This window comes from Chlorocebus sabaeus, chromosome 10, assembly GCF_047675955.1.
Source record: "Chlorocebus sabaeus isolate Y175 chromosome 10, mChlSab1.0.hap1, whole genome shotgun sequence".
Classification (NCBI taxonomy): Eukaryota; Metazoa; Chordata; class Mammalia; order Primates; family Cercopithecidae; genus Chlorocebus; species Chlorocebus sabaeus.
The window spans coordinates 53,688,006-53,715,587 of NC_132913.1; the positions used below are offsets into that span (position 1 = coordinate 53,688,006).

General features: G+C 36.0%; 1 protein-coding gene and 1 non-coding gene across 2 annotated transcripts in view; one reads left to right on the forward strand and one right to left on the reverse strand.

Annotated features, from left to right (window-relative positions):
• The window catches only part of SCN9A (sodium voltage-gated channel alpha subunit 9), a 191,383-nt gene that overhangs the window by 151,542 nt on the left and 12,259 nt on the right, over positions 1-27,582 (reverse strand). The gene's annotated exons all lie outside the window — the stretch shown is intronic.
• LOC119625561 (small nucleolar RNA U13) lies at positions 23,078-23,180 on the forward strand. The gene has a single exon (XR_005241751.2). It is a non-coding gene; the product is annotated as a small nucleolar RNA U13 (small nucleolar RNA).

Below are 27,582 nucleotides of genomic sequence, written 5' to 3' on the forward strand. Positions count from 1 at the left end.
GTATAGACTATATAACACTAATAATACATTGCATTTACTTTAAAATCATTTAGAATGTTTGGGTTATTTAAAATTTTTACAAAAAACACAAATGACTTCAATCAGTAATAGAACCAATCTAGTCAACGAATGCCATATGGAGATGTCCCTGTTCAGTCACTTTCTGACAGTGCGGGCCAATCATGACCTCTTCAACATGCCAATGGTCAATTACTGCAGTTAGCTTTCCTGCCTTTCCTTAAGGTGATAATAACTATAGGACCAAGTTTTCCATTCTTGTAATTAAGTGTTACAAACATTATGGTTTTAATTATAGTGTGGCTTAAATTGTTTTTTAAAGATTAGACCATTAGAGTCAGAGAAAATTTTCTACCTCACGCTTAGAACACAGTCTGATTATTTTTGATCATCACCCTTACCAACTAAATAATAGCAATACCAATAACAATAAAAGATCTCCCAATAAATGAATTTATATGCTTGCTAAATTATAAACAATCTGCATATGCAGTGTAAAACATTATATACATTTTAAAATTGAAACTTTATTTTTTATTTTATTATTACTATTTTTTAAATCTAACGTTACCTTGATCTTGAATAAAATTGAAACTTCTAAAGATAAGAATGCAGACAAAGCTCTTCCAGCATTGTTCCTAGGTGTGCATATTCAACTTTGGAAACCACAGATTATGTCCTTTGCATATATCCACCACCAAAGCTTCCCTGGAGAACTCAGGCAAACATGTCCCTGTCCATCCCTACCTTCATGCTGCAAAAATGTTTTTAGCACATAGAGTGCATTGAGTTTTAAAACTAGCATTCTTTTAACATCAGATTAATTGAAATGTCTTCTCTTGCATAACATCTTTCTAGAGCCTATAAAATTAACTAAATAATGTAGTGCAGGTAAAAAGTCTTATTCATATGAAATAATTACACTAATTTTCTTGGTGAGGTGAAAGAAGAACACAGATTTTTTGTCATATACTTTACTTGTTTTATAGGAAAAAAAATTACAGATTTGTGATAACCTATTTAGAATTCTAATCAATGTTTTATTTCAAAAAGAAAACAGAAGTAAAGGCTTCACATATAAAAACCCAAAGCTTTTAGGAGACTACATATATCGATATTTTACAGAACTAGGAATGCTTGTATTTTCAAAATACTTTTTATAGAACTAGGAATGCTTGTATTTTCAAAAGTTTTTGATTGATACAAAATACTTTTCTGGGAAAAAGAAAAAAATTAAATAAAATATTTCTTTTATTTCAAGAATGATTCTCTACATCATCTCAAAGTCAAGCAAAAAGGAACCTTTGGTTTGAGGAATATAGGATGGTATTAAGAACTATCAGAAAGAACCTGATTTGAATTGCAATTCTGTCATTTTCTCATTGTGTGTGATGACATGTTGTTACTTCTCTAAACCACAGTTTCCTCATTTAAAAAGCAGAAAGCCAGGTGTGGTGGCTCATGCCTATAATCCCAGCACTTTGGGAGGCCGAGGGGAGTGGATCTCAGCTACTCAACAGGCTGACAGGATGTTTGCTTGAGCCTCTGGGGATAGAGGTTGCAGTGAGCTGTGATTGTGCCACTGCACTCAGCCTGGGAGACAGAGTGAGATTGTGTTTCAAAAAAAGAAAAGAAAAGAAAAAGTGGAGATAGCAATTGTCCCCGTCTTCATTATATTATTGTGTGCATTACAATAGATAATGTACAAATCGTCTATTTTGCGTAGATGCTTTATAACGTAAAGTGAGTAGAGAGGCAAAGCACAAGAGCCGCTCAATACGTATTACATCTCAAAATGCTAAGGGTCAGTTCTTTACTTGTGAGACAACAGATTAGGATCATGGAGAATTATCTAAGGGTATGGATGTCTTTCTGTGGAGAAATGCTAAGTCTTCTTACAGGAATTCAAACTTTGCTTTAGTTACAGTAACATCATATTCCAATCAACTAATCTAAACTAGCACAGACAAATAGAAAAGTACTTAATTGAAAAATTATTGATCACATCACATTGCTTAGAACAAATGAAGTATAAGGTTAAAAATATTATCAAAATATGACATTAATAATACTAAAAAGCCTTATAAAGTTAAAAACGTATCAAAATATGACATTAATAATAAGGCTTTTTAGTATCTATTATTTCATTTGAAGCTGATAATATAGCACTACTGAAAAAGATACCATTAACTATCACCCGGGAGTCAACATGAATGTGAAATATGAGAAACCACAAAGTAAAGCCTTTGATGAAACAGCATCTTACGAAACTAAGGACTTGTAATTTGTACATTGGCTTAGAAAATGGTCCTTCAAGTATTCTGCCATTAGAATTGTTTAACCTTGCAAGAGTACTGGGCTTGGTCAAAAGAAACCCAGCTCTACAAATAATCATTATACTAGCAATTCATCAGCATGTTAGATCTTGCGTAAAAGGCACAATGAAATTTCCTGCAGCTATGATTTTTCTCCCCAGAACAAATAATCTAATTTGTTTTGAAGCTCCTTTTAGTGATCCTTTTCATGTCTCTTTTCTGGAAAGCCACGTAAAATCTTTTGTGCAAACAGGGAAAGAAAAAACAATCAAGATACCAAACTAAGAGGTGGAAATTTCCATCACTGACATCATAGCTGTACGTTTAGATGAGAAAACCCAAAATACGTGGGAAGAGAAGGCCATGAAATATAAAATACTCTGCCCCTGATGTGAAGCAGCAGTGTAAGATGGAAAGCATTTGAATCATGTCCTCTGTTATCTTTGCCAGAGGCTTTTCTAGAGGAACTAAATGGAAGCTTTGACTACATTTTAGACCTCACGAAATAAATAAATTAGATTTGAGCTGATTTTGTTGTCAATATACCCCAATTACTCCAGGAGTTAAAATATTATAGCCGTATAAGATGGGTATCTAGTGGCTTCAGTAGTCTTTAACTAATCATCCATGTGGAAGAATAGCAAACAAATGACTGCTATGTAAGGCCCTGAATGAATGAATGAATCAATGAATCAAGACATATATATATATATTGATTTTGTGGTACTCAGTGTTCTTTCACAGAATTTCTATTTTTAGGATTTCTTCAGGACATCATGACAAAATTAGTAATGAATTGTGGTGTGTATAACTTAGAAAAAATATTCATAAAGCAGCTACCCTGTGTTACAAATGTAATTTTTTTCTATAACACTTAGAACATGTTATCATCCTCATTTTAATTCATGGAGAGTTATAGATGCTCATTTGAGATGGATCAGGAGTGGGGAGAGGCAGGTTTAAAGCTTACATTTGCCTCTTTTGAAAACTTTCACCACATTGAGGTCAGTATGCTCTTGGAAAAAAAGTAACAAACCTAGCGAAAAGGGGTTTATTGATTGATATAAAACTAAGTTCCAGAAAAACAATCTAAATAGGCATTTCAAATAGAGGAAAAAACAAACAAACAAACATACAAACAAAAACAGATATAATTGCCAGAAAATCCTGTTGAAGATGAAGGTATTTGTTGCTTTCCTTCTTCCTGAGCTCCTGATGTTGTAAGTTGTCATAATTAGTAATGAAGATGGTATTGTTGGTTGTATTTTCCCCTACCACTACCTCTTCCCCAAATAAAATAAAAGGGGACTATGCTGTATCTTTCTATTTTCATCCCAAGAGAATATCTTCTAGCGATAGAAGTTTTATATGTTAGGAAGAAAGCAACTGTTTAAACAAGGGCGTTATACATTACACTTTCCAATATTACTGAAAAACAACTGAATCTAGCTTCCTCCCTGAATTTGGGAGTATTCTGCACTGAAATGGCCACTAAATTTTGTCATCTGCCTTGAAACAACCAAGATGGAGAAGAATACCTTACTGAAATATGAATAAGGAATGTCTCATTCCCCTGCTCCTCTGGGCTTTTGAGCAACCTGTGCTGCTGTGGGAGATAATTTGTATTACCACTGTGTGAAAAGAGTAAACAAACAAGAAAACAAGAGTCAGTGAGGCCCTACCACTACCCCCTTTCCCCTGCCTTAATCAATTTCTCAAAAAGGCCATAGGTCATAAAAATTGAATAGATCATCACAAAAGTCTTCTCATTATTTAGGTCTAACTAAATTCCAAATGCAATAGCAAAGATCATAGTATTATCATGAAACTTTTCTTCTCCCTGATAATGAACCTGCTGTAACTTGGCGTTTCTCATACTTGTCTTGGAAAACCCTGAATACATTTTATTTATCTCAGCAAAGTAAGATTTTAATATTTTAAAACAACTCAACACTTTCCAGTAGAAAATGTATTAAACTTCTTAAAGTACATAATGCTTGAGCCACATCAAAGACACAGAGATGGGCCTCTAGGAGCACTTCTCCTAATAAATGTGAGATGCTCTGTTCAAGCTGGGGGAAAAAAAAAAAAAGTATCTCCTGTTTGTGAAAGATATGTTTCAGCTGCTACCCTGACAACAAAACCAAGCACATTAGTGACCTAAGGGACTGCAGAGATACCTGCTATTGTTTGACACCAAAAGGAATTGGAAACTTACTAAATATGGAGCAGGTGCAGAGAAACCTATCATTGTTCTCTTTAAAGCGTGGGTTTAGGTGGAAATCCAGCTCACTGAAAAGTATATGTTAAATACAAGTACATAATAAAGTATGTAATTTGTGATAGTAGGTGAAAAGCCAGGAGAGGAACAGTCAGAAAGACACAATACAGAAAAACAGACATTTGCACAATAGTTTTGAGACAACCATCTAAATTGTTTGAACCTCACACTAGACAGAACTCTGAAGAGATGGATATTTCAAATGAAAAAATAAAATAGTGAATTGGGACTGGGAGTGAGTCATCCATGTGACTGTCCCATTTCTCCATATCAATTTGCTGACATCTGCCTGGTCCACTTTTTTAAATGTTTTCAGTTATTATGGTGATGCTGAACTAATAAGAATGGTGTTTAGAGAGAACATAAGAAGAGCAAATCTGAGAGTCTGTCTAAAATCTTTAGGCACTGGTCCATCACTCTTGCCGTCTTTATGGCCCATTCCTCTCTCTCTCTCGCTCTTCTTATTCTCCTTTGGGATCTTTTATTTTTTTGAGTATTCTGTTGTTTCCAATTACACCTACAACTTCTGGCTCAAAATATAAAATACTTTAATCATGTCAAGCAATTATTTCAGAGTACAGATGAAAATAATTTCATAACATTGTCCTAAATCCAGAGGGATCATGAATCATTGCTCTTAGAAAGCCCTTGACATCCAGGGGATACATTTTCATGCAGAAAACCACCCTGGGAGAGCAATAGGCCTAGTGGGTGATGTACCTCATGTACAAGATGTGTTTGTTTCTCCTGGCTTAGTAAAGAGCTATTTAAGTGGACCCCTGGTTGGAGTGGAAAGCCTTGAGTTCTGTGCTATTTAGAATGTCTCTCAACTAAATGCTTTGTAATTAACTAATTAATGTTCACAACACACCTGTGGCATTGTTGCTACTATTCCATCATTTTTCCTGAGTAATAAACACATTAAGACTTTATGTGAAGCAATCATTAGACGACGACACTGAAAACAAATCCAGGAATAGTGTCTAAATTACCTGGAATTCACTGGTAGCCAATCCTATCCCAGCCCCATTCTTAACAGGCATTTAAAGCTCGTGCCACAGAATTTAAGGGGTCTGTTACACTCTGATCTAGAACTTGCATAATGAGGTCATGAAAAGACAAAGGGGATAAATATTTTTTAAAAAACATAGGATCAGAGTGCCAGATAAAATACATGGTGTCTAGTCATATTTGAATTCCAGATAAACCCAGGACCTATATAGGAAATTGGCAACTTTTCATAGGCATGTTCCAGAAGGACCAAACCTTTTTCCTATGGCAAGATGGTGGGTTCTTCCAGCTTCTCTGCTGACAATCTGTGGTTCCACAGAGGAAGAGACAAGAGGATGGCAGGTAGCATGTAACTCATAAGCCAATGAAAATTAGTTAATATACCATGTTTGCACATGTGTAACTGTTTGTTGATTATCATATACATTTTTCCTACAAACTAAGAATAGAAAGTGTTCCAACAGTTAAAAAAAAAAATGACAAGTAGCTATTTCCCAGCCTAGATATGCCCTTCAAGTTCCACAAATTCTAATTTTTCATATACTCTTATTTTAACCTGCTCATTTAAATGATTGCTAGTCAGTAGCCAGTGCTAGAAATAAAAAGTACCGTTTACTCCCTGGGAACTCAGAATAGAGTAACATCTAATCAATGAGGGCTATTGATTATACTTTCTAAATCAACCCTAAACCCTTTCCCTTTGGTTTTTCTCTTTATCTTTTATCTGTACTATCACAATGGTCTTCAGGTCTCTAGGTTTCCACTCTCTTTTTGGCTTATCCGCGAATACATATCACTGTCAGAGTGGTAATTAAAAATTGATCACATTTCTCTTCTGTTAAAAAATCATCAGTGGCTCCTCAATAGCTAATGGGATTAACCCACAAGGGCCTGTCCTAAGAGGTCCCAGCCCCATTCCCTGATGCTAGTTCCCACCCACCTATCTAGGACCCAAGACTCAAGATCCTAGATTGGTGGCTATGCTCCAATAGGGCATTTTAATTCTTCCCTTAGGAGCCAGTCCAAGAGTTTTTAACCTACAACCACTTTTCTTAAACCTCCAAAGTAGTGGCTGGGTGTGGTGGCTCACACCTGTAATCCCAACACTTTGGGAGGCCGAGGTGGGCGGATCACCTGAGGTCAAGAGTTCAAGACCAGACTGACCAACATGGAGAAGCTCTGTCTCGACTAAGAAAAATACAAAATTAGCCAGGTGTGGTGGCACATGCTTATAATCCCAGCTACTCGGGAGGCTGAGGCAGGAGAATAGCTTGAAACCTGGAGGCAGAGGTTGTGGTGAGCCGAAATCGCGCCATTGCACTCCAGGAAGGGCAAGAAGAGCAAAACTCCGTCAAAAAAAAAAAAAAAGAAAAGAAAAAAAAAAAACCTCTCATCATGATCACCTTCCCCCAGCCTGCGACCATCTTATTCATCTTTCCACTCCCACATTTAGCCGAATGGGGTACATAGAAGGTAGTCAATAATACTTATTCAGTTGTATACACTCTTTCTCTATTCCTTACTTTAAAAAGAAGGGAACAGAAAAAGTGAGAAAGAGTTCAAAATATAAGGAACCAATGAAAGAAAAAGAAAAGAGTCACAAAGTTATATAATGAGTTCTTCCTTTTACCATTGTATTTATTATCATTTTCTAAATAATCTCATTTTATTTATTTCAATTTATGCATTGAATCAAATGTTTTACTAATCTACTGTGTACTTCCACTTCGTTTTGCAATTTAGGAGTATTTCAATGGTCAGAGAAAATGAAAATGTTGTTAATTCTGAAAATTAGAATATCTCTACAAAGTTTTACATTAGGTCATAATATTCCTAAAAACCTTAAGTAGATAATAGGAGCAATGCATTATAAGATCTAGAGTTGCCATGTATATAAAAATACCTCAGGCTGGGCGTGGTGCCTCACGCCTGTAATCCCAGCACTTTGGAAGGCCAAGGCAGGCAGATCACCTGAAGTCGGGAGTTCGAGACCAGTCTGACCAACGTGGAGAAACCCTGTTTCTACTAAAAATACAAAATTAGCCGGGCATGGTGGTGCATGCCTGTAATCCCAACTACTTAGGAGGCTGAGGCAGGAGAATTGCTTGAACCTGGGTGGCGGAGGTTGTGGTGAGCCAAGATTGTGCCATTACACTCCAGCCTGGGCAATAAGAGTGAAACTCCGTCTCAAACAAACAAACAAACAAATCAAATTAACATGCTTGGTCTGCAATATTTCTCATTTGAAAACTTTTCTACTCCTGGTTTGTGGACTTGTCTATAACTTCCTGTGCCATAAATAAAGTATTTCTGGGCAACAAAAATATTTACAAAATGACTGCTTTCTACTATGACGTCAATAAAATTCCTTATACTACAAAAAGTCTATGATTCTATTATTCCTGCATGGATAATTTACCAGTAATTCAACCTTTTATGTAAGGAGAGAGATTATCAGAAAAACTATGGGGATGCCCCTCCAGGAATTTCATTTTCATTCTTGTCTGGGCATTCCGCCTTTAACAGCTTTCTCGTTGTGTGTAATGTCCCCACCACTTGGTTTCATGAAACTAGGCATCCCTGTATGTGCCTCAGCAACACAAAACACAACAAAATTATAGTTGCTGGTCCTTCCCTTCATCTCTGCTGATTTTAGGAATTCGGAAATTTAAGAATATGAGAAGTTTTGATTTTGGGAAGAGGAAGTAGTATGCATAGTAATTCTTTAGTAATTCACTAATGAAATTTTTAAAATGATAATTACTTCCTATTATTTATTTAACTGTGCCCACTATTATCCTAGACACATTGAATTGACTTCTCAGAATTTTGTCTGTAAATGAGAATTAGAACAATATTTTATGAGGTCACTTTTAACTTAGACATCAATGATTCCATGTTTGTAAACACATTCTCTGTCAATCATCTTGCCCGCTGATGGTCACCAGGGAAGAGGCAAAAGGTTATTCAAAGCTCAAAAAGAACATTTTAAGTATATGTATTATGTCAGTGGCTTAGTTGCATGTGTATTAAAATGTGAAGGGCAGTATATTATTAATCAAAAGATGGTTATAACTAAGGGTAAGAAACAGGAATTATTTCAACTACAAATATAAAGAGAATGCTATTTTGATGGTGACATTTCTTTATAATATTTTTGAAACATTATTTTAACAAAAAAAGCTTATTCAGAGTGCTAAGAGTAATTTGCCTGCCATATATGTATAAACACACACACACACACATATACATATTTTCTAAGTAGACACTTAAGACATTCATATCTAAGTTTTAAAAAAATCTGATCTGGGGACACAAAGGCTTCCAGGGGAAGAATTTAACAAAATATCTTGAAGCCTTGAAGCATGAAAAGCCTAAAAAGAATAATACAAAACAAAAACCCACACATCAGGGTGGTGAAATAAGCAAGTCAGAAACATTTTCCTTATAAAGTTTATCACCCACACAATTACTTTATAGTTCATGTAAAATTATGAACTGCTTACAACTTATCATGAAAAAATTCCTTCCTGAACTGAGCTGAGGAATTTAGGGATGATATGTGTCAAAGGTGAAAACATGTTTCTTTTTCAGGCAAAAGAGGTGGGTCATGTGAAAATGTTCTATTGCAGTATCTTCATGGCTCTCTTGCCAAAAGACTGATGTATATTTAATCACTTTATCTAATGGATGTGATTTCTAAAGTCACAGCCATTAGAAAAGCTCTTGCTCTGGCTCAGCTGAGCACTCTGATTACATTTCCTGACTTTGTGGTTTCAGAGAAGCTGAGCTGGTGGAGAATTCCCTGGCTAGATTCATCAATCTTTGCTATGGACAAGAGAATACAATAAGACCATCCAACTCATTAGCCTTGGGGGTTGGGTAGATTCACTACATCCAAATCTTTAGAGCCAAGTGCCCATACGGCTAACTTTAATTACTATAGAACAGATTTTTTACCCAAATTCCTTATCCTTCTTGATTACATTGGAAACAAATCTCATTCTGGAGTTTTAAGTAATTACCATGAAGCTCATCATCATCAACCCGATACCATCTAAGAACAGGTGTATGTCCAAAATAATGCAATGATATTTGAAAAAAATTAAATTCAAGTATAGTGTGATATGTTTACTGTTGTAAGATACAGTAAAAAAAAAATACAGTAAAATATGTAAGAGAGCTAGACTATATCACAAATAGTCTTCCCTATTGTCTTCATTCTATGGCATTTCTTAAGAAACACATACAATGTTAAGATAATACTTGACATCTCAAGAAAATAAGCCCTAAACCTGTAAAATGGGGAGAAAAAACTATAAAGTTGGTATATTGGTAAGTATGCCTATTATAATGTGAATGACCTCACAGGGCCCTACTTTTAACAGCCTTACAGAAAATTTACAATAGATAAATCTATACTACTTATGGATTTATCTGACTTATGGATGATTCCCCTTTAAAGATTGTTCTATTCAATAAAGTTTTACATGATTATTGTATGCATGCCTTTGCTATAAGACCAGAAATAAAGCATAACACAATGTGATCTAAATAACAAGTTAAAAAATAAAACACCATGGTAAATTAATGATGGTGATAAATTTAATAAGCCTACAATAAAAGCAGACTGCAGGAAGACTCAAACTAAGAAATCAAATAAGGCAAACACCTTACATTCTGTATTGAAGTATAGAAACATTATTTAGGAAAGCAAGCTTCAATCACAAAACATCAATCATTAATTAAAGCACATCTTGCTTTTAGTATATGCACCTTCATTAGACTCTTAATGAATTGATTAAAAATGTTTTCTCAGAGTGGTGCCCAAGATGGCCGAATAGGAACAGCTCCAACTTCCAGCTCCCAGCGTGACACAGAAGATGAGTGATTTCTGCATTTTCAACTGAGGTACCGGGTTCATCTCACTGGGGCGTGTTGGACAGTTGATGCTGGTCCAAAGGTGCAGCCTGACTAGTGAGAGCTGAAGCAAGGTGAGGCATCATCTCACCTGGGAAGGGCAAGAGGGAAGGGAATTCCTTTTCCTAGCCAAGGGAAATTGAGACACATAACACTTGGAAAATCAGGTAACTGCCAACCTAATACTGCACTTTACCAAGGGTCTTAGCAAACAGTACACCAGGAGATTATATCCCACATCTGGCCCGGAGGGTCCAACGCCCACAGAGCCTCCCTCATTGCTAGCACAGCAGTCTGAGATCTAACTGCAAGGCAGCAGCGAGGCTGGGGGAGGGGCACCTGCCATTGCTGAAGCTTAAGTAGATAAACAAAGCCTCCAGGAAGTTTGAATTGGGTGGAGCCCACCACAGCTCAAGGAGTCCTGCCTCTGTAGACTCCACCTCTGGGGACAGGGCATAGCTAAACAAAAAGCAGCAGAAACCTCTGCAGATGTAAAAGTCCCTGTCTGACAGCTTTGAAGAGAGCAGTGGCTCTCCCAGCACGGAGGTTGAGATCTGAGAACGGACAGACTGTCTGCTCAAGTGGGTCCCTGACCCCTGAGTAGCCTAACTGGGAGACATCCCTCACTAGGTGCAGACCAACACCTCACACTTCACACAACTGGGTACACCCTGAGACGAAGCTTCCAGAGCAAGAATCAGACAGCAACAATCGCTGTTCAGCAATATTCTATCTTCTGCAACTTCTGCTGCTGATACCCAGGCAAACAGGGTCTGGAGTGGACCTCAAGCAAACTCCAACAGACCTGCAGCTGAGGGTCCTGACTGTTGGAAGAAAAACTAACAAACAGAAAGGACACCCACACCAAAACCCCATCAGTACGTCACCATCATCAAAGACCAAAGGCAGATAAAAACACAAAGATGGGGAAAAAGCAGGGCAGAAAAGCTGGAAATTCAAAAAACCAGAGCACATTTCCCCCTCCAAAGGAACGCAGTTCATCACCAGCAACAGAACAAAACTGGATGGAGAATGACTTTGACGAGTTGAGAGAAGAAGGCTTCAGTTGATCAAACTTCTCAGAGCTAAAGGAGGAACTACATAACCATCGCAAACAAGCTAAAAACCTTGAAAAAAGAATGAATGAATGGATAACTAGAATAATCAATGCAGAGAAGACCATAAAAGAACTGATAGAGATGAAAACCATGACACTAGAACTACGTGACAAATGCACAAGCTTCAGTAACCGACTCAATCAACTGGAAGAAAGTATCAGTAATTGAAGATCAAATGAATGAAATGAAGCTAGAAGAGAAATGTAGAGAAAAAAGAGTAAAAAGAAATGAACAAAGCCTCCAAGAAATATGGGATTATGTGAAAAGACCAAATCTACATCTGACTGGTGTGCCTGAAAGTGACAGGGAAAATGGAACCAAGTTGGAAAACACTTTTCAGGATATCATCCAGGAGAACTTCCCCAACCTAGTCAGGCAGGCCAACATTCAAATTCAGGAAATACAGAGAACACCACAAAGAAACTCCTCGAGAAGAGCAACTCCAAGACACATAATTGTCAGATTCACCAAAGTTGAAATGAAGGAAAAAATGTTAAGGGCAGCCAGAGAGAAAGGTCGGGTTACCCACAAAGGGAAGCCCACCAGACTAACAGCAGATCTCTCAGCAGAAACTCTACAAGCCAGAAGAGAGTGGGGGCCAATATTCAACATTCTTAAAGAAAAGAATTTTCACCCCAGATTTTCATATCCAGCCAAAATATGTTTCATAAGTGAAGGAGAAATAAAATACTTTACAGACAAGCACATGCTTAGAGATTTTGTCACCACCAGGCCTGCCCTACAAGAGATGCTGAAGGAAGCACTAAACATGGAAAGGAACAACTTGTACCAGCCATTGCAAAAACATGCCAAAATGTAAAGTCCATCAATGCTAGGAAGAAACTGCATCAACTAATGAGCAAAATAACCAGCTAATATTATAATGGCAGGATCAAGTTCACACATAACAATATTAATCTTAAATGTAAATGGACTAAATGGTCCAATTAAAAGACACAGACTGGCAAATTGGATAAAGAGTCAAGATCCATCAGTCTGCTGTATTCAGGAGACCCATCTCACATGCAGAGACACACATAGGCTCAAAATAAAGGGATGGAAGAAGAACTACCAAGCAAATGGAAAACAAAAAAAAGCAGGGGATGCAATCCTTGTCTCTGATGAAATAGACTTTAAACCATCAAAGATCAAAAGAGACAAAGAAGGCCATTACATAATGGTAAAGGGATCAATTCATAAGGAAGAGCTAACTATCCTAAATACATATGCACCCAATACAGGAGCACCCAGATTCATAAAGCAAGTCCTTAGAGACTTACAAAGAGACTTAGACTCCCATACAATAATAACGGGAGACTTTAACACCCCACTGTCAATGTTAGACAGATCAATGAGACAGAAAGTTAACAAGGATATCCAGGAATTGAACTCAACTCTGCACCAAGAGGACCTAATAGACATCTACAGAACCCTCCACCCCAAATCAACAGAATATACATTCTTCTCAGCACCACATCATACTTATTCCAAAATTGACCACATAGTTAGAAGTAAAGCATTCCTCAGCAAATGTAAAAGAACAGAAATTATAACAAATTGTCTCTTAGACCACAGTGCAATCAAACTAGAACTCAGGACTAAGAAACTCAATCAAAACCGCTCAACTACATGGAAACTGAACAACCTGCTCCTGAATCACTACTGGGTACATAACGAAATGAAGGCAGAAATAAAGATGTTCTTTGAAACAAATGAGAACAAGGATACAACATACCAGAATCTCTGGGACACATTTAAAGCAGTGTGTAGAGGGAAATTTATAGCCCTAAATGCCCACAAGAGAAAGAAGGAAGGATCTAAAATTGACACCCTAATATCACAATTAAAATAACTAGAGAAGCAAGAGCAAACACATTCAAAAGCTAGCAGAAGGCAAGAAATAACTAAGATCAGAGCAGAACTGAAGGAGATAGAGACACAAAAAAACCCTTCAAAAAATCAATGAATCCAGGAGCTGGTTTTTTGAAAAGATCAACAAAATTGATAGACTGCTAGCAAGACTAATAAAGAAGAAAAGAGAGAAGAATCAAATAGACGCAATAAAAGATGATACAGGGGATATCACCACTGACACCACAGAAATACAAACTACCATCAGAGAATAGTATAGACACCTCTATGCAAATAAACTAGAAAACCTAGAAGAAATGGATAATTTCCTGGACACTTACACTCTCCCAAGACTAAACCAGGAAGAAGTTCAATCCCTGAATAGATCAATAGCAGGCTCTGAAACTGAGGCAATAATTAATAGTCTACCAACCAAAAAAAGTCCGAGACGGATTCACAGCTGAATTCTACCAGAGGTACAAGGAGGAGCTGGTACCATTCCTTCTGAAACTATTCCAATCAATAGAAAAAGAGGGAATCCTCCCTAACTCATTTTATGAGGCCAACATCATCCTGATACCAAAGCCTGGCAGAGACACAACAAAAAAAGAGAATTTTAGATCAATATCCCTGATGAGCATCGATGCAAAAATCCTCAATAAAATACTGGCAAACCGAATCCAGCAGCACATCAAAAAGCTTATCCACCATGATCAAGTGAGCTTCATCCCTGGGATGCAAGGCTGGTTCAACATATGCAAATCAATAAACGTAATCCAGCATACAAACAGAACCAAAGAGAAAAACCACATGATTATCTCAATAGATGCAGAAAAGGTCTTTGACAAAATTCAACAGCCCTTCATGCTAAAAACGCTCAATAAATTCCGTATTGATGGAACGTATCTCAAAATAATAAGAGCTATTTATGACAAACCCACAGCCAATATCATACTGAATGCACAAAAACTGGAAGCATTCCATTTGAAAACTGGCACAAGACAGGGATGCCCTCTCTCACCACTCCTATTCAACATAGTGTTGGAAGTTCTGGCTAGGGCAATCAGGCAAGAGAAAGAAATAAAGGGTATTCAGTTTGGAAAAGAAGAAGTCAAATTGTTCCTGTTTGCAGATGACATGATTGTATAGTTAGAAAACCCCATCATCTCAGCCCCAAATCTCCTTAAGCTGATAAGCAACTTCAGCAAAGTCTCAGGATACAAAATCAATGGGCAAAAATCACATGCATTCTTATGCATCAGTAACAGACAAACAGAGAGCCAAATCATGACTGAACCTCCATTCACAATTGCTTCAAAGAGAATAAAATACCTAGGAATCCAACTTACAAGGGATGTAAAGGACCTCTTCAAGGAGAACTACAAACCACTGCTCAGTGAAATAAAAGACGACACAAACAAATGGAAGAACATACCATACTCATGGATAGGAAGAATCAATATTTTGAAAATGGCCATACTGCCCAAGGTAATTTATGGATTCAATGCCATCCCCATTAAGCTACCAATGACTTTCTTCACAGAATTGAAAAAACTGCTTTAAAGTTCATATGGAACCAAAAAAGAGCCCACATTGCCAAGACAATCCTAAGTCAAAAGAACAAAGCTGGAGGCATCACGCTACCTGACTTCAAACTATACGACAAGGCTACAGTAACCAAAACAGCATGGTACTGGTACCAAAACATGATATAGACCAATGGAACAGAACAGAGCCCTCAGAAATAATACCACACATCTACAGCCATCTGATCTTTGGTAAAAACATCTGACAAAAACAAGAAATGGGGAAATGATTCCCTATTTAATAAATGGTGCTGGGAAAATTGGCTAGCCAGTAGAAAGCTGAAACTGGATCCTTTCCCTACTCCTTATACAAAAATTAATTCAAGATGGATTAGAGACTTAAATGTTAGACCTACTACCATAAAAACCCTAGAAGAAAACCTAGGTAATACCATTCAGGACATAGGCATGGGCAAGGACTTCATGTCTAAAACACCAAAAGCAACGGCAACAAAAGCCAAAATTGACAAATGGGATCTAATTAAACTAAAGAGCTTCTTCACAGCAAAAGAAACTACCATCAGAGTGAACAGGCAACCTACAGAATGGGAGAAAATTTTTGCAATCTACTCATCTGTCAAAGGGCTAATATCCAGAACCTATAAAGAACTCAATCAAATTTACAAGAAAAAAACAAACAACCCCATCAAAAAGTGGGCAAAGGATATGAACAGACAGTTCTCAAAAGAAGACATTCATACAGCCAACAGACACATGAAAAAATGCTCATCATCACTGGCCATCAGAGAACTGCAAATCAAAACCACAATGAGATAGCATCTCACACCAGTTAGAATGGCAATCATTAAAAAATCAGGAAACAACAGGTGCTAGAGAGGATGTGGAGAAATAGGAACATTTTTACACTGTTGGTGGGACTGTAAACTAGTTCAACCATTGGGCAAGACAGTGTGGCGATTCCTCGAGGATCTGGAACTAGAAATACCATTTGACCCAGCCATCCCATTACTAGGGATATACCCAAAGGATTATAAGTCATGCTGCTATAAAGACGCATGCACACGCATGTTTATTGTGGCACTATTCACAATAGCAAAGACTTGGAATCAACCCAAATGTCCATCAGTGACAGACTGGATTAAGACAATGCAGCACATATACACCATGGAATACTATGCAGCCATAAAAAAGGATGAGTTCGTGTCCTTTGTAGGGACATGGATGCAGCTGGAAACCATCCTTCTCAGCAAACTATCGCAAGAACAGAAAACCAAACTGTATGTTCTCACTCATAGGTGGGAACTGAACAATGAGAACACTTGGACACAGGAAAGTGAACATCACACACCAGGGCCTATTGTGGGGAGGGGACAGCAGGGAGGGATGGCATTAGGAGATATACCTAATGTAAATAAGAGTTAATGAGTACAGCACACCAACATGACACATGTATAAATATGTAACAAACCTGCACGTTGTGCACATGTACCCTAGAACTTAAAGTATAATAATAAAAAAAAAATTAAAAAAATGTTTTCTCCAGTGGGTTTTTTCTTAGTTACAGTAACATTGTAGGATATTCTTCTATATACTGATCAAGATACTTCCCCTCACATAGCATAAGAAGATATTGAGAATTCCTCGTTAATTAAACTGCAAAGTAAGAAAAGGAATTCCAAATCAGAGCCTATTTTATAACTATGAGCATTCAACTGAAAATGGGTCTCCAGATTTCTGTGCTGCTCCATTCTGTTGCCACCAACAATTGATAATTGGTGTCATTTTTGTGCAAGTGAGATGTACCATGTTAGTTCTTTTTAACTTAGGAGTGTTCGAAGTTGTTCAAATAATAAACTGTTTTCTCTAAACCAAGATTTAAAATTTCCAAGATTGATATCTTTCCATTGTGTCTGTTTTTTCTTTCTTTCTTATTAAAGCATCACAAATTTCTTTTGAAAAAAGAGCTGTGCTGGCTGCGCGTGGTGGCTCATGTATGTAATCCCAGTAATTTGGGAGGCTGAAGTGGGCAGATCACTTGAGGTCAAGAGTTCAAGTCCAGCCTGACTCACATGATGAAACCCCTTCCCTACAAAAATACAAAAAAGTGAGTCCCTGTCTCAAAAAAATAAAAAAGAAAAGAAAAGAGAAAAAAAGAAAGAGCTGTACTATAAAAAATACCTTAAAACATTTAGTTGCAAAACACCAAGGAAGTTTGAATAAATTATGTAATATTCATTCAGTGAACAAGAGACCCTTTCTCTGCAATAGGAAATTTGATAATCTTCCCGTGACTAAAAAAAAAAAAAAAAAAAAAAAAAAAAAAAAAATCATCTACAGCTCACCACTATGTACCGAATAACCTGCCATGTCGTTGGTCTGGCATAGAAGGTTTTCCTAACCTACTGCTGACAGTCTCTTCTGTTCCCCTATTTGCAGTCTACATTCCAGCTACATTATTCTCATTTAATTTCCCCAAAGGTCAGCTAGATGATTTCTGCATCCTCATAATGTTCCCTCTGTCTGAACAGTTTCAACTATCCTGATCACCTGATTACTTGCTTTGTCATATTTGGCTCAATAACTCTTGTATGAAAAGATCTGACTTCGCCTCCTTCCTTCCCTCAAATATAAATTCAACTCTTCATCAGTTTCTCTTTCTCCCATATCTCCAGTCTGCTTTGAGCTGCCAGCAGTCCCCTAATGGAGATTTTTATCCTACTTCTACAGTGCTTCATTTCTTTCATCACCCCTGTCTCATTCAACTAGATTCCAAGGTTCATAGACAGGAAATTTGTCTTAGGCATCTATTATCACCAAGGTATAGCATGATATCTGACACATCATATAAAATCGTTAAATGCTTGATGAATGAAGATGGTGAAATACTTCTCCTAACCCAAGCACTTGAAGAAGCACACTATCTAATTATCTTGCCTTTAAAATAACATAGATGTCACACTGATTTATAAGACAATTTTAATTATTATTTAACAAAGTTATCTAAGATTTTTCAGTGTTCCAAGAGCATTCTTCAAATATTTACAATAATCCATAACTATCATTGATTTTACATCAGAAATGCTATCTTAAATTTATGGCACTATCAATTGCTCTTTTTCTCCTCATTTAAAAAACTGAAACATTGAAAAACAAAGCAATTTCCATCCTTTTATGGAGGCTGATAATGTGCAAAAAATATAAAGATTCTGCTATTACAACCTGTTTCCCCATTTTAGTGGCATCGAAATAGAATTTAAAAACAACACTATCTGCTTAGGTTTAATTAAAGTAGCTTCCCCCCTCCCCCCGCCCCAGCCATAAACAGGAAGGTTAAAAGTTTGGTCAGATAGATGAAAAGGGGGACAATACAGTGGACACCAACTAAACTTTAAAGTTCTCTAATTTGAGATTACACAAATCCCAAAGTTTTTAAGTTCACAGCAGAACTTAAAAATACATTAGGCACATTTTGACATGTTCACCAGTACTTAAGCACCTTAAAATTGTATTTTATTTGAAACATATATTTGATTAAGGACAAATTGCCAAATCTTTGAACATCCAACAAAGTGATCAATTATTTAATTGTTTTAGAAACCTAGGCACAGATACAATCCTAGATGGTTGATTAATCCTAACTTAATTTTTGCTATGAAAATAGTTTATGCAGTTTAGAGCTTGTATGCAAATAACAGGGAGAAGGTATACTGAGAAGATTTCATTTCCATTAAATCCAAGACACATTTATTTGCAGAAGCTGCACATATGACTAATTCGGGGTTATTAATATGGTTGAATATAAATACAGCAAATTTGCATTGGGAGAAAATTTGGAAAACACTGAAAAGCATAGAAAAATAAAATAAAATTAACCTATTCCAAGAAAATTACTGATTTTTTTTTTTTTAAGAGACGAGGTCTCCTACTGTCACCCAGGCTGTGGTGCAATCATAGCTCACTGCAACCTCCAAACGCGTGAGCTCAAGTGTTCTTCCCACCTCAGCCTCCCAAGTAGCTAGGACTACAGGTGTGCACCACTATGTCTGTTTTTTGTTTGTTTGTTTTTTGTTTTTTTTTTTTAATGGAGTCTCTCTCTGTCACCCAGGCTGGAGTGCAGTAGTATGATCTCGGCTCACTCCATCACTGCAACCTCTGCCTCTTGGGTTCAAGGGATTCTCCTGCTTCAGCCTCCTGAGTAGCTGGGACTACAGGTGCACGCCACCACACTCAGGTAATTTTTGTATTTTTAGTAGAGACAGGGTTCCACCATGTGGGCCAGGATGGCCTCAAACTCCTAACCTCAAGTAATCTGCCCACCTTGACCTCTCAAAGTGCTGGGATTATAGGCGTGAACCATTGAACCATGGTATCGGCCCTAATTTATTTAATTATTTTTTTAGCAGAGACAGGGATCTTGCTATGTTGGACTGGCCTCGAAAAACTCCTGGCCTCAAACTATCCTTGAGCCACCACACCCAACCTGTCTTCATATATATATATATATGTATGTGTGTGTATATATATGTATGTGTGTGTATATATATGTATGTATATATACATACTGACAAAATGTTTTCCAGAAAGGCTATAAAAATGTATATCCTCTTTAGCAACATGTAAGCATGTATTTTTCCACAATGTTAAGTATAGTCATTCAAAACAAATACTTCATAATTTGATATTGAAAACGTTTTTATCTAAAATGTGAATTCCATGAAACATTTCTAGTTCTTCTTTGGTCAGTCTCTTTAGTCTCTTGATCTTTTTTTCTATTGAAATATTCATCATTTTCTTCTTTGCTAAGGGTTTGTGTGTGTGTGTTAAGGATATTGATACCTTTTCACAAAAATTTCTTTTTTTTTCTTCTGCCAGTTTGTCATCTTTTAATTTTGTCTTTACTGAAACTGGTTTTCAAAAATGAATAGAAATATAAAATTACTCTTTAAAGGAATTATGCATTTACTTTAACATTAAAAATATTTACCTTTTTGTGCATATATATGTTTTCCTCTTGGGAGGGCAGAGTTTTATTTTCATGACATATTTCTGAGAAACATAGGCCTAGAAACGAGATTTTTTTTTTTTTTTTTGACAGAGTCTCACTCTATCACCAGGCTGGAGTGCAGTGGCATGATCTCGACTCACTGTAACTTCTGCCTCCTGGGTTCAAGCGATTCTCTTGCCTCAGCCTCCCAAGTAGCTGGGACTATAGGTGTGCGCCACCACGCCCAGCTAATTTTTGTATTTTTAGTAGAGACAAGGTTTCACCATGTTGGCCAGGATGGTCTTAATCTCTTGACCTTGTGATCTGCCCGCCTTTGCCTCCAAAAGGGCTGGGATTACAGGCGTGAGCCACTGCACCCGGCCAAAATGAGGTTTTTCACAAAGTCCCTGGAGTCTTGTCTGAGGCTGGTTGAGGCTGCTTCTTTACCTCAAATTGAACTATCCCGCTTAGCCTCTGCCTCTTCTCTTTTCTCAGTGTTTGGGTCACCCACCTCCTCAGAGCTACTGCATAACATTTTTTTGTACTTAGATTTTTTGTATAACGAAATTTCTTTAATGCAGATAACTCTATTCTAAATAAACCTTATATGAATACTGTACATTTTTACACACACAATGGTTTGCAAAAAACATTCATTCATTCATCCAAGTTCATTCCAGACATACTTTAGAGGAACTATTATTTGATTATCATCCCAAGCATCAGAGCAGTTAGTAACTCCAGAAACAGAACATTTTTAAGTTGAAAAGTTAGGTCTAAATTGCAGGTTTATGACTCCCATTTTTTCCCCTAATAGCATTCTTATATTTATTTTTGAAGAATAAATTTAGCCACAAAACTCAAAAGTATGTATAATGAAAAGTAATTCTCTCACTCTCCAACGTTTCCCAGCCATCCGAATTCCTGCCCTGTGGACCACGGTAACAATCCCTTGTGTATCCATCCTTGTGGTTTTATCAGCATGTATACATCTACTCATTTTTCTTTTCATGCAAATAATACCCTATATAAACATTGTTTCATACCTTCCTTCGTCACTTAAAAATCAGACTTGGAAATCTTTCCCTATCAGTATGTATAAAGCGACATTTTCTTATAGCAGCTTCATAAAGTCCTATTTTATAGCTGTACCCAAATTATTTAGTCATTCCCACACTGTAGAACACTTAGGTTGTTCCCCAAAGCTACAATAATTATCTTCTCATGATTAGTTTTTCTTTTTTTTAAACTACTCTTTTGTGAGTTCTTTTCTTTTTGTAACTTTTAAGTTCAGGGGTACATGCGCAGGTTTGTTACATAGGTAAACTTGTGTTACAGGGTTTTGTTATACAGGTTACTTCATCACCCAGGTATTAAGCCAAGTACCCATTAGTTATTTTTCCTGATCCCCTCCTTCCTGCCACCCTCCACCCTCCAATGGGCCCCAGTGTGTGTTGTTCCCATCTATGTGTCCACATGTTCCCATCATTTAGCTCTCACTTGTAAGTGAGGACATTCTCATGAATAGTTTCACAGTAAGGTATTTTATTTGTAAGACAAATGCTTCAGAGTGAAATTGCTGAGTCATAATTGTATATGCATTTTTAATTTGCCATAATAAAATATTGCCAAATTCTCTTTTGTTAGCTAGTGTAATGCCTACAAGGCCATAGCTGAATTTCTACCCTGCCCTAACTCTGCTTATCTTTGAGAAACAGGTAAAATGTTCCATTTGTAAACAGACCAGCTGAGATTGGTTAGAACCAAGATAGCTGACTAAAGGACTTCAAGAAGACCTCAGGCATCATTATAATCTCATTTTCATGCTAAATGACACCCTCATCAGTGCCATGACAGTTGATAATCACCATGACAATGACCAGAAGAAGCCATAAAAGGACAAAAAGGAAGGCGGCACTCTGGTTCCAAGAAGTTCACCACCTATTTCTGGAAAAGACAGAACATTCCTCCCTTCACTTTTAATGACCAACTTCTTCATTAGAGATACTTTCTATTTCAATTTCCTCACTCCTCACTAGTGAAGAAGTTGACTTGTGAGCCACACTTGCACTTCTCCATTCTTTGGCCATCGAATAAAGCTTGCATTGCTTAATGCTCACTTTTCCCATTTCTTGTATTGGGTCTCCAATACCAAACAGGGAAAGAGGCCATCTTTTGAAGCTACCAAGGAGGTTATTGGTATATCGGTAACACCTTCATAAAGACCTACCAATCCATGCTCTCCCCAAACAATGTGTTAGGGATTGTTTGCACATACCTTCAATAAAGTATTTCATAATCTTCTTTTTCATCTTTGTGATCCTAATAAGTGGGGAATGAAACCTTTTTTTTTTTTTTGGAGACGGAGTCACTCTCTCATTGCCCAGGCTGGAATGCCTTGGCATGATCTCAGGTCACTGCAACATCTGCCTCCCGAGTTCAAGCAATTCTCCTGCCTCAGTCTCCTGAGTAGCTGGGATTACACGTGCCTGACACCACACCTGGCTAATTTTTGTACCTTTAGTAGAAACAGGTTTTCACTATGTTGGCCAGGCTAGTCTGAAACTCCCGACCTCAGGTGATCCGCATGCCTCAGCTTCCCAAAGTGCTGGGATCACAAACATGAGCCACCACACCCGGCCGAAAACTTCTTAATTCTTATCATTTTAGTTTGCATCTTCTTTTGTGAGTGAGGTCAGGGATCTTTTCATATCCTCACATGCCATTTGTGCTTTTTTTTCTGTGCTCTTTCTGTATGTAGTCTTGTCCACTTTTTAAATAGACTATCAGTGTTTTATTAATTTAGGATCTCTTAACAAAATAATAAAATTAACTTTTTTTCCTATGGTATATAATACAAATATTTTTATAAGTTTGCTGTTTTGTTTCTTTTGGTTTATGGTAGTTTTTGCCTTTTAAAAGCATCTACATTTTAATTAAATTCAATTCACCAATCCTTTCTACAGTGGCTCTTGTGTTTTATATTATCTTAGAAAAGAATTTCTACTTCAAGATTTTGAAAGAATTATTGGATCCTTTGTAGTTCATAAGTGTGATGACTGGGTTTTCACATGCAAGTGTGAGATATTCCTCTCTCAAACCTTGTAATGACGTCGATATATTATCCATCTCAGGTGAAAAGAAAAATGAAAACAAAACCCTCACATGTTTTCTTCTAGCAGTTTTGTGGTTTGTATGTTATTTTAAATATTTGATTCCACTAAAATGTATCTTGGGTTAGGTGGCAAAGTAGTAATCTGAATTTATCTTTATCCACATGACTACCCAGGTGTCCCAATGACACCTATTAAATAATATTTCTTTCAACCTATTTAAGATGCTACCTTTATAATTATCATATATAATTATGCCTATTTCTGGATATCATATTTTCTTCCAATGAATTGTCTATTTAGGTCACCATACTATTTTAATTACTGTATTTGTATAAATAACATTACACATTAGGGTTGGTGCTATTAGATATTACTCTTTTATGTGTATACAATTTCCCAACTAGGCTCAGATTATCTAATTCCAAATAGGAAAAATTTCTATTTTTATTTTCATTGGGATTGCAATATCTTTATTAATTAACTTAAAAGGAATGGCCAACTGTAAGCACTCTGACTCCTTTGTTAATACCTCTTCTTTAGATTATTAAAAAAAAAAGTATGCCAAGTATAATATCACAAGAAAAACAGACAGGCTGGCTACTCATTTTAGTGTCTCTAATGTTAAGTGTATCAATATGTACGAAATCAAATACTTTTCATTAAATACTTGTCTGATCGTTGAAATCTTACCATTGCATCCTTCATAAGTAACATTATGTTAATCATGTAAACAAATTCTTAAAATAATGATTATTTTTTAGAAATGCTTAATTTGGTAGACGGCAAACCAGTTCAATAACTTTAACAAGAGTAGTTCAATATTTCGTGTCCTAAAATAATTCAATTTTATGGTATTTTATAGTATTTGAACAATTGGTATGCAAAACAAATTAAGCTGTATATGTGATAATTTTATATTCAGACAACTGATAGGGACTTATTTCTAGATTCTATGATTATTAAAATATTGTGATTTGGGTATTTCATAATACCCTGTAATAATCATTTATATTATATATTATTTATTATTTTATTATTAAGATAGAAATTTAGTCTTATGTACAGCCTTTTAAAATATAGTATACGTCAAGTTTATAAGAAATGAAAGTTTATAATGTTAAGAAGTGTATTACCCTGGAAAAAATTAAGATTATTGTCAATATTTGCTGGCATATCTGAATGTTTTAATAAAAAACTCATGAAGTCTTATATATACAGCATATATAAAGGAAGACAGAAAATGCTTCTTAGTTCACATTAAATCCCATCTCTCTGTTAGTTAAGCCTTTACTGAGAGCACAAAATTATCACAGACTTAGATGACCTTTGGAGTCACTAAAGTATGGCTGCAGAACAGGTTCTACACCCTTATTTAAATAATTAGAGAGAAAATGTATTTCCAATATTATTATACATGTATCCACTTCCCTCAAAACATCAACATGATTTAGGAGAGAGTGCATAGTAATAACTTCGGTGCCAGGCAGACTTAGGTTTGAATTTCCTGTTTATTCCATAAATTAACTCTGCAGCATTATGCAAATTCCCCACAAATGAAAGGGAGAAGTATATCTGTCTTATAAGGTTATCATGTAGAATAGAAATAGTTTTCGTAAAGTGCCTACCACAGTGCCTAGGCTAAATAAATAACAGCAAGATTATTATCCTTCTTCCCTATAAGGCTGCAATTTTTAAATAATAGGCCATGAGTTGGCCAATAAGCATAAAACCTTATGAAAATCTTATGTGGAGTATATTTGCTACCTATGTTTTATCTTGTCAAACATGTTTATGGCTTTAAAATACAGATCTGCAGTTAAAATAGTAAGACAGCATAACACAGTTGTTAAATTCATGAATCCAGAGTGAGAGAGACATAGGTTCACATCCCATCTCAACTGCTTACTAGCTTATGTCCTTGGGGAATTTAATTAACTTCACTAAAACTCAGATCTTACATAGCAAAACAGAGCTGAAAATGATAATTCTATAAGGTCATTTTAGTGGAAAAAGTTACAAACTAAATTTTAATCACTTAGCATATTTCCTGGTACACTTTAAGTGCATAATACATTGTAACTGTTATTTCTAGTGATTTTAGCAATTTTCTTATAAGTTGATTTTGTATACCTAAAGCTAATGTTCTTAGGAACGAGAATATATTTGCTTACTTTGTAATAGAAAAGCTTTTGTATTGCATATACAAAACCTTTTCTTCTTAAGAAGCTTTCAACTCAGAATATTTTAAAGACTAAAATGTGTGCTTACAGCAAAACCAAGACTACACTACTTTCTACCAACAGATGGCAATATATGTCCCATACAGCCATCTTAGTCCTGCCAATACAAAGTTCATTAGTCTGTTCAGTGCCCACAGGATGTGGGCTTTGCTTTTAAGGTGATGTAAATTTTTAAATCCATCAGGTTTGATAAATGTGAATATACTGAACACACCGAGGATGTTGAAAGATTTAATAATAAAAACACTGGACTATGACGGGAACCAAAGAAAAATAATAAAATAATCAAAAGTAAGAAAATAATAAATGTGGCAAGTGCATAAAAGATTAACCATTGACAGTAATGATGACCCCCTAGGACCGAGCAGAATTATGCAAAAGTGTAAAATAATGAGCTTAGGCACTAGCCAGCAAGATACAAGAAACTTTTTTTTTTTTTTTTAAAGAAAATGCTCTAGCATGGGTCAGAGGATTTTTCATTAGCAACAGATGCTCCAGAACTTAATGCCAAAGTGAGAAAAGACTAGGTAATCATTCGAGAAGGCAAAATTCAAGCACAGTAACAACTGCTAATGAAATATTCCTGATGGGGCAGGAATTGTTAAAAGCCCTTTACCTCAACATCAAAATAAGTGAGCTAAGAAGCATGCATGCCAAAGTACTCTTTGGAACATTTGTGGACATTGTCAAAACTAGTGACATCTACTCATAAGATCTTTGATGAAGACATTCTTTAATGATCTATACAGCAAAGGAAGGGGAAATCTGGTTTTAGGAGTCTAAAGGAACAGTTTATTTAGTGGAAATTCATCTGGAGATGGTAAAGTACTATGTTATAAATAACATGAGTTTACAAACAAACCTTTTGCAAACTAACATGTTCATAGATACGACTTCCTGTGTTTCTTATTTCTCTGCTCTCTCTTGGAACTAAAGGCTATGATTATGGCAAGGTATCTAGTAACCCTCACTATAATCTGGGAATATGATGAAACTCGTGATATTGTTTAAAATGCATTCTCTTTCTGTTGTTGTTGTTTAAAGTATATTCAAATATAAAGGCTATAGCTAGTTTTTTAAGGGTGAATTAAATGTATAGTATTTCTTACTTTCTGCCATTTGGGGGCAGAATTTTCAGAACCTCACAGATATAAACAGAATTGGAGTCATGAAGAATATTCCAAATTGGATAGCGATCACGGAATAACAAGTGAATAGGAAGAAAATAATTCCTATCCTTCCTGAAATTTATATTCCAGAAGGAAGTGCTTTGCCTAAACATTTGCTTTATCTGAGAATCCAAGACTCCTGATCAAATTTATATTCCAGAAGGAATTAAAATTATTAAATTACTATTTTAAAATTATTAAATTTACTAGGAATATAACTTTGACTAGGAGGCTTGGATTCTGAGATAAAGCAAGTGCTTAGGCAAACACGGTTCACAACAATTCAATGAGAAAGGTGCTTAACTTTTATTTACAGACTTCTTTTTATTATTCCCATTAATGAATTGACCTGTTCATTTTTTAAAATGTCCAGATGTCATATTTTCATGAAAATGCAAAATTTACTTAGTGACCTTGAGTTTCTATAAATAGTCACCATTTTTAATTTGCTTGTAACTCCCCAATGGGAAAAGGTATTGCCTAGGGAACTTAACCTTCACAAGGATTGTCTAAAAACAAGAAATATCTGTGGTATAAACACTAACCTTAAAACTTCAGGTTTCAGCAACAAACTCTTCTGAAAACACTTTAACAAAACTGAGTGGAAAATAAGTGACTTTACTAAAAATTAATGGAAAGAAGAGAGATTTTTGAACTTGCTTTATTAAAATAAATCTAAGATTCTAAATGGTAGGAATCATTGATCTACTTGACCATTGAGAACACAAGATAGCTTTTCTTTTTCACTCATTTACTCAATTTGTTTACTCAAGTATTAAGCACCTTCTCTGTGCAAAGCACTCTAAAAGGGTCTGTGTGGATTCCAACTACATCACAATGAATCCTTGTTTGACGTAACCATATCTAGGATTAGAAAATGAAGGGTCCCCAAATTCATTAACTAGCTAGGCAAGGATATTCTTTCCCATCAGGAATTCTCCTAAATTGCTAGTATATTTATACAACAACTCAAAAATTTTAATACTAGTATAAAAGAAAAAACAGAACAAAA